Consider the following 7,260-nt stretch of genomic DNA (forward strand, 5'->3'; position numbering starts at 1 on the left):
TAGACAAGACAGGACTGGTAGATGACAGTCTGAGGAGAGTAAAAGAGAGTCTAGAGAAACACAGAAGGAGTGAGAACAACAGGAGTCTTGGTATAAAAATTGGTTCTCCACGTCCCTGTGGCTTTCCACCCTACCACCTTCTATTCTAGGACCCTTCTTAGGGTTATTACTGTTAATCTCCTTTGGTCCCTGGGCTTTTCAACGATTTACCCACTTCTTTAAATCACAAATAGATTCTACCCTATCCAAGAATTATGTCTTGGTACAGTATCATCAGCTGGACACAGGAGAAATGATGGACCCTGGGAGACGAGATGGCTCGACCGAAGCACCTGCGGCGGAAAGGCTCAATTTCAATAAGCTCCTTTTGTGAGACTCTGTTTGGCTCCCACTTATTCATCCCTGGGCTTATCTGAAGGGGGAGCTGACCCAAGGTAGCCGTCTTAAAGGCGGGCAACTTCCTCCATCCCCTGACCAACCTAAGACACGGGGTCTTGAGGATGACAAGGTAACCCTACGATGTGTAAGGCTGAGGGAAAGAGAGGTTGATCCTAAGACAAGAGACGGCTACACATTTTCGGTCTGGCCCCCTTGCCCAGTATTTCCACCCAGACCTTTCCACTTTTAATATAAGGAAAGGGAGGAAATGTGGGAAGCCATTAGAGATCCTCACTTCGGCCTGGAGGGCTGACAGGGCAAAGGTCCTGAGTAAAACAAAGAAGAGTCTCTCCCGTGATTGCCAGAGGAAGGAAGTCCTGAGATAACTGCGGGGTGCTCCAGACAATGCAAACACCAGATGTCTCCACTGGAGGACCCTTATCTCTTCCTGATGAAACTGCTAAGATTGCCCTTCCCTCCTTTGTTCTTGCCTTGAGAAGAACTCTTCCCCTGAGAGCTTAAAACCTGTGTAACCCAGAACATTAAACAAGGCCTTGACACAACCCAGACTGACTTTGTCTTTCTTAGTGTGCTTGGCCTCCTTTCTCTCTTCCCCCCATTTTTGACCCTCAGGTAGTGCCTCTTCGGGACCCTGGAATAACTGGACCTGCTGGACAGGTCAAGATGTAGGGTTAGTGAAGATCTTTTCCCCATCTGTAGGCTGTCATTGTCTTAATGACAGTGTCCTTTGCTTTACAGAAACAGTTTTATGAGGTCACATTTATCAATTTTTGATCTTAGAGCTTGAGACATTAATGCATTCAAAGCTATTTCCCACTTTTTCTTCTATTACATTTAGTGTATCTAGTTTTATGTTGAGGTCTTTGAGTCACTTGGACTTGAGTTTTATGTTACCTCTAATTCTTAAAACCTGTTTACAAACTCTTTGCAAGTTTTTGTTTCTAAGGATATGTTTTTACAGTGGTGGCTTCAGGTATGACACTGGAATATGACACATCATAGTTCACTGCTGCCATTTCTTACTTCTTTGCTGAAGTAGGTTTCTTACTCCCTTTACAGGCTTCTCCTTCTTACACTTTCAGTAGCTTAAACACTGTGCATACAAAGTGACATTGTTGAAATTCTATAAGCAAAGGGGTTTTCCCCCATAATAGATAAAGTAACAATGAGTTCCATTTGATTGTACGTCAAGATAAAATAGCACAGTGTAGTTTAACTAAAATGATGCTTGTTTGGTGAATGGTAGACTCATTTAATAATTCCTTTTTTTTTTATGCACTTTATCTCTGCTCTCTCCAGCCTCCCTCCTACCAGATCCAGGGAGGAGGTAGACAAGCCAGATGCTCAGCAGTCTAATTTGGACTCTGAACAGAACAAAAATCAAGGTGGCCCCTTATATGGCCACATATCACAAAGGCCAGTCACCTTCCCTGGCTGCCTTTGAACCATAGTGGGAGTTTGATAGCCATGTGTGAAGTTCTGCAAAGCAAGGCAGGTATTCAACACCTGGTTACTTCTCAGAAGCAGCTCTGAGGCCCACAGCACAGGACTAATCCCAGAGAGGCAGCATCCCTTCTAAAGGCCAACCATCAAAGGACGGGTAGTGCCCTACACCCACCTGAGTTAACAGTCAGCTGCCCACAAGGGAGTGAGGGCTGGGAATGACTGTTATCTACAGCTTTCATCTCTGTGGTATAGAGATGCTGCTTTGGAGGGTTGCAAAGATGGATTTCTAGGGTGCCTTTGCTTTTGATTCCACTTTACTATCACGATGAACATATGCCATCTGTGGAGCAGAAATGCACCTGACAGGAGATCTGGACCAGGCAGGGAGTCCATGTGTAGGCATCCTCAGTGAGGCGTGTGATCAAAACCTTTCAGCTTGCTCCCAAAGAATATTGCATTTAAGTTCTCTTTGGTTTGCTTCTGAGTTCTTCCCACTGCAGGCTTTGGCTTTACCTCAGAACTGAGAGGCAGGTCCACAGAAGGAACATAAGCAGGAACAATGGTACTTATACCCTGTTCCACCTCACCTGGAAGTAGCAGTCAATCCTTGTTCATCTGGGGCTTACTCTCTTCCTCCTGTCCACATCCTCTAAGTCTAGAAAGTTGTCTACCTTCACCTTTCCAGCCCGGGTCATATCACCTTGAAAGGAACTGCCAACTTTGTGTTCTTTGTCCATCACAATCTGGTCCTCTTCTGAGTATTTGGATGAAGCATGAAGAAAAATGATTGAATTTTTAAAATGACCACCGTTTGATTTAATTTTATGTTTCCAGTTTTTCAGTAGTAAATATATTTTCTGATGAATCAGCTCCATGTGCTCCCCCTTAGGCCGCATTATCCTCCTGAACTCAGGAAGCTGCATCCCACAGGCTGGGTCTTGGACCAAATAAAAACGAGAAAGAACACTGAGTACAAGTAGTCTCTCTGCTTCGTGACTGAAATACAATGTGAGCAGCCAAGCTCCTTCCATGGTGATCTGATAGGATGCATGGGATTATTTCAATCTTCTTGAATCTGTTGAGGCCTGTTTTGTGATCAATTATATGGTGAGTTTTGGAGAAGGTACCATGAGGTGTGGAGAAGAAGATATATTCTTTTGTTTTAGGATGAATTGTTCTATAGATATCAGTTAAAATCATTTGGTTCTTAACTTCTGTTAGTTTCACTGTGTCTCTCTTTAGTCTCTGTTTCTATGATCTGTCCATTGATGAGAGTGGGGTGTTGAAGTCTCCCACTATTATTGTGTGAGGTGTAATGTGTGCTTTGAACTTTAGTAAAGTTTCTTTTATGAATGTGGGTGCGCTTGCATTTGGAGCATAGCTGTTCAGAATTGGGAGTTCATCTTGGTAGATTTTTCCTTTCATGAGTATGAAGTATCCTTCCATATTAAAATGGATACTCCCTCTTTTGTTCTTTTCTTTTCTTCTTCCTTCCTTTCTTCCTTCCTTCCTTCCTTCCTTCCTTCCTTCCTTCCTTCCTTTCTTTTTTCTTTTTTCTTTCCTTCCTTCCTTCCTTCCTTCCTTCCTTCCTTCCTTCCTTCCTTCCTTCCTTCCTTCCTTCCTTTCTTCCTTACTTTCTTCCTCCCTTCCTCCCTTCCTTCTCTCTGTCTCTCTCTGTCTCTGTCTATCTGTCTCTGTCTCTCTCTCTCACTTTCTTTCTTTCCAGGCTCCACTCTCTGGCCCAAAGATAGATTTATTTATTTATTTATTTATTTATTTATTTATTTATTTATTTATTTATTTATTATATGTAAGTACACTGTAGCTGTCTTCAGTCACCCTAGAGGAGGGCATCAGATCTCATTACAGATGGTTGTGAGACACCATGTGGTTGCTGGGATTTGAACTCAGGACCTTAGGAAGAGCAGTCAGTGCTCTTAACCACTGAGCCATCTCTCCACCCCATTGGTCTTGGGACCATTTGCTTGGAAATTTTTTCCCAGCCTTTCACTCTGAAGTAGTGTGTGTCATTGTCACTGAGGTGGGTTTCCTATATGCAGCAAAATGCTGGGCTATGTTTACATATCCAGTCAGTTAATTTATGTCTTTTTGTTGGGGAATTGAGTCTATTGATGCTAAGAGATATTAAGGAAAAGGGATTGAGGTTTCCTGTTATTTTTGTTCTTAGAGGTGTAGTTATGTTTGTGTGTCTATCTTCTTTTGGGTTTGTTGGAAGAAGATTATTTTCTTGCTTTTTTTAGGGTATAGAAAAAAACTCCTTGTGTTGGAGTTTTCCATCTATTATACTTAGTAGGTCTATATTTGTGGAAAGATATTGTTTAAATTTGTTTAGGTCATGGAATACCTTGGTTTCTCTACCAATGATTATTGAGAGTTTTGCTGGGTATAGTAGCCTGGGCTGGCATTTGTGTTCTCTTAGGATCTGTATGACATTTGGCCAGGATCTTCTAGTTTTCATAGTCTCTGGTGAGAAATCTGGTATAATTCTGATAGGTCTGTCTTTATATGTTACTTGACCTTTTCCCCTTATTATTTTTAATATTCTTTCTTTGTTTTGTGCATTTGGTATTTTGACTATTATGTGAAGGGAGGAATTTCTTTTCTGGTTCGATTTATGTGGAGTTCTGTAGGCTTCTTATATGTTCATTGGCATCTCTTTCTTTAAGTTAGGAAAGTTTTCTTCCATAATTTTGTTGAAGATATTTACTGGTCCTTTACACTGGAAATCTTCACTCTCTTCCATAACCATTATCCATAGGTTTAGTCTGTTTCATTGTATCCTAGATTTTATGGATGTTTTGGGTTAGGAGCTTTTTGCATTTTACATTTTCTTTGACTGTTGTGTCCATGTTTTCTATGGTATCTTCTGCACCTGACATTATCTCCTCTATCTTTTGAGTTCTATTGGTGAGGCTTGTGTCTATGACTCCTTATCTCTTCCCTAGATTTTCTATCTCCAGGGTTGTCTCTCTTTATGATTTTTTTGTTTCTCTTCACTTGTTCTGTTGTGTTTTCCTGTAATTCTTTAAGGGATTTTTGTGTTTCCTCTTTAAGGGCTTCTACCAGTTTATTTGTGTTCTCCTGTATTACTTTGAGAGTTATTTGTGTCCTTCTTAATATCCTCTATCATCATTATGAAAAGTGATTTTAAATATGAATCTTGTTTTTCCAGTGTGATGAGGTATCCAGGACTTGCTGTGGTCAGAGAATTGGATTCTGTGATTTCAATTTGCCTTGGTTTCTGTTGTTTATGTTCTCACACTTGCCTATGACCATATGGTTATCTCTAGTGCTACCTGCCCTTGCTGTCTCTTACTAGAACCTGGTTCTCTTACTAGAATCCTGGTTGTGTCAGAACTCCTCAAAGTCTAGCTGTCTCTGTGATCCTGTGATTCTGTGATCCTGTGATCCTGAGATCCTAGGTGTGTCAGAGCTCCCTGGAGTCAAGCTGCCTCTGCGATCCTAAAATCCTGGTGTGATCAAGCTCCCAAGATTCTGTTGTGTCAGAAATCCTGGGAGTCAAGCATTCTCTGGGTGTTGCAGGGGTGAGCCATAGTCCTGAGTTTACTCTGGGCACACATGGAAGCTGGAAGGAACACGTGCCTCTGGCTGGACAGGGGTTTGTGTTTCTCTGGTTCCTGTGGGGGGTCCTAGTTATGCTGGGTGTTGGGAAAGATGTGGCCTTGGCTGTGGTCTTGCATGTGTCAGCGTTCCAGTGCTCCTTGGTGTGCCTGATCTCTAGGGAATCGAGCTTCCACTGTGATCTTGTAATCCTGGGCGTGTTAGAGTACCTGGGAGTTGAGCTTCCTCTGGGTGTTGTGGAACTGTGTGAGGAGCCAGTGTCCCAACTTTTTTGTTATTAATGCACACTTACTTCTTGTTGCTCTCCTGTCTTTTTTGATGTGCTAACATCTTTCTTTCACCATTTCCTCTATGTCATTATATTTAGTATTGTCTGATTGTTATAAATTACTTTAGTTTTTCTTTATCTGAGAATTATTTCATTTATTATTCATCTTGGAATTTTTCTTGGCAGCATTTCCAGCTGACAGCTTGTGTCTATAAGCATCTGAGGACATTGCTCATTCTTGTGGTTTTTGTGACTTGTGATAAGAGTTGGAATGATTTTTTTCTCTAAGAAAGATTTTCTTTGTTACCAGATACTTTCAAGATGTTTTTCTTTGTTTTTAGGTTTGTTAACTTTAATTGAAATGAATCTTGCAGTGAGTGTCTTTGGACTTAGCTGGTGTAGAGTCTGTTCAGTTTTTTGAATTTGTAGAATTATATCTATTGTCTGTTAGTTTGGTAAATTTTTAGCTATTATTCCTACCCTGTCTTCCCCTCTCCTCTTTAAGGCTCTTACTATGTAGCTCATATTGGCATTGAATTTATTTTTCAAAACAGGGTTAATCTGTGTAGCTCTGGCTGTTTTGGAACTTCTTTTATAGACTAGGATGCCCTTTAACTCAAATATCCACCTGCCTCTGCCTCCAGATTATGTGGGATTAAAGGTGTCCAGCATTATATATGGACTCAAACTCTTAATTCTTCTACTTAGTCCCACAGAATAGATTTGCACATGTACCTAAACACTTTGCTCTCCAACTGTTATCTTTCTGAGGGCAATATGACCCAGTTCCTTCTCTCCTGGGAGCCCACATATGGTTTAAACCCATTTTTAAATGTTCAATTTGTATTTGCCCTGTTAAGCCTGGATATTTTTCATTTTCTATATTCTCTTCTTTGTCCTATCCATTCTACTGATAATCACACCATTACATTTTTTAATGTTTTAATTTTAAAATAGATATAGATCGCTTCTCAGCCTTTTGGCTAAGATCAAGTGTAAAACAGATATAGATTTATAGAAAATTATGACAGCAGTATAGAGGGCTACCACATATCTTTGTTATTGACTCTGTACAGTGGTGTACTGTTCTTCATTAATTTACCAATGTTTGTATATTGTTAAAAATCCAGACTTTATATAGCATTCCTGAACTTTTATTGAGTGCTCATTATTATTTTAGATTCCTATCCATGATTTTGGCATCATTTGGTTGAGAATTAAAAAAAAACATTTTCTAACTGTCATTTGGATGAAACAAACAGTGTTTATAATTTGTGTCTATGGAAAGCTGCTCAGTTCCCCTCTTTTTGTTTTGGGCTTTGGAAGAGTCATTATGTGCAGCCCATACTTACAAAATGGGGTTTTTTATAAATTGTTTAGAATTCTTTATGAGAGATTGATTGTCCTTCTTCCTATCTGACTCATTTTTTTTTCTCTCCCCAAATCCAATACAATATTATTTCTTTTGTTGCTCAAATTGAAGGTTTGGCTGTTGGAAACTCTTTCAACTGACTCCATATACTTTTGGTATGCCCTTGCAGGAA

At 40.2% G+C, this 7,260-nt stretch overlaps 1 pseudogene; it reads left to right on the forward strand.

Moving 5' to 3' along the window:
* Positions 1–6,679: 6,679 nt before the first annotated feature.
* Positions 6,680–6,827, forward strand: LOC127666382 (uncharacterized; annotated as a pseudogene).
* Positions 6,828–7,260: the final 433 nt, after the last annotated feature.

The sequence above is a fragment of the Apodemus sylvaticus genome, chromosome 15 (genome assembly GCF_947179515.1).
Source record: "Apodemus sylvaticus chromosome 15, mApoSyl1.1, whole genome shotgun sequence".
In the NCBI taxonomy this organism is placed as follows: Eukaryota; Metazoa; Chordata; class Mammalia; order Rodentia; family Muridae; genus Apodemus; species Apodemus sylvaticus.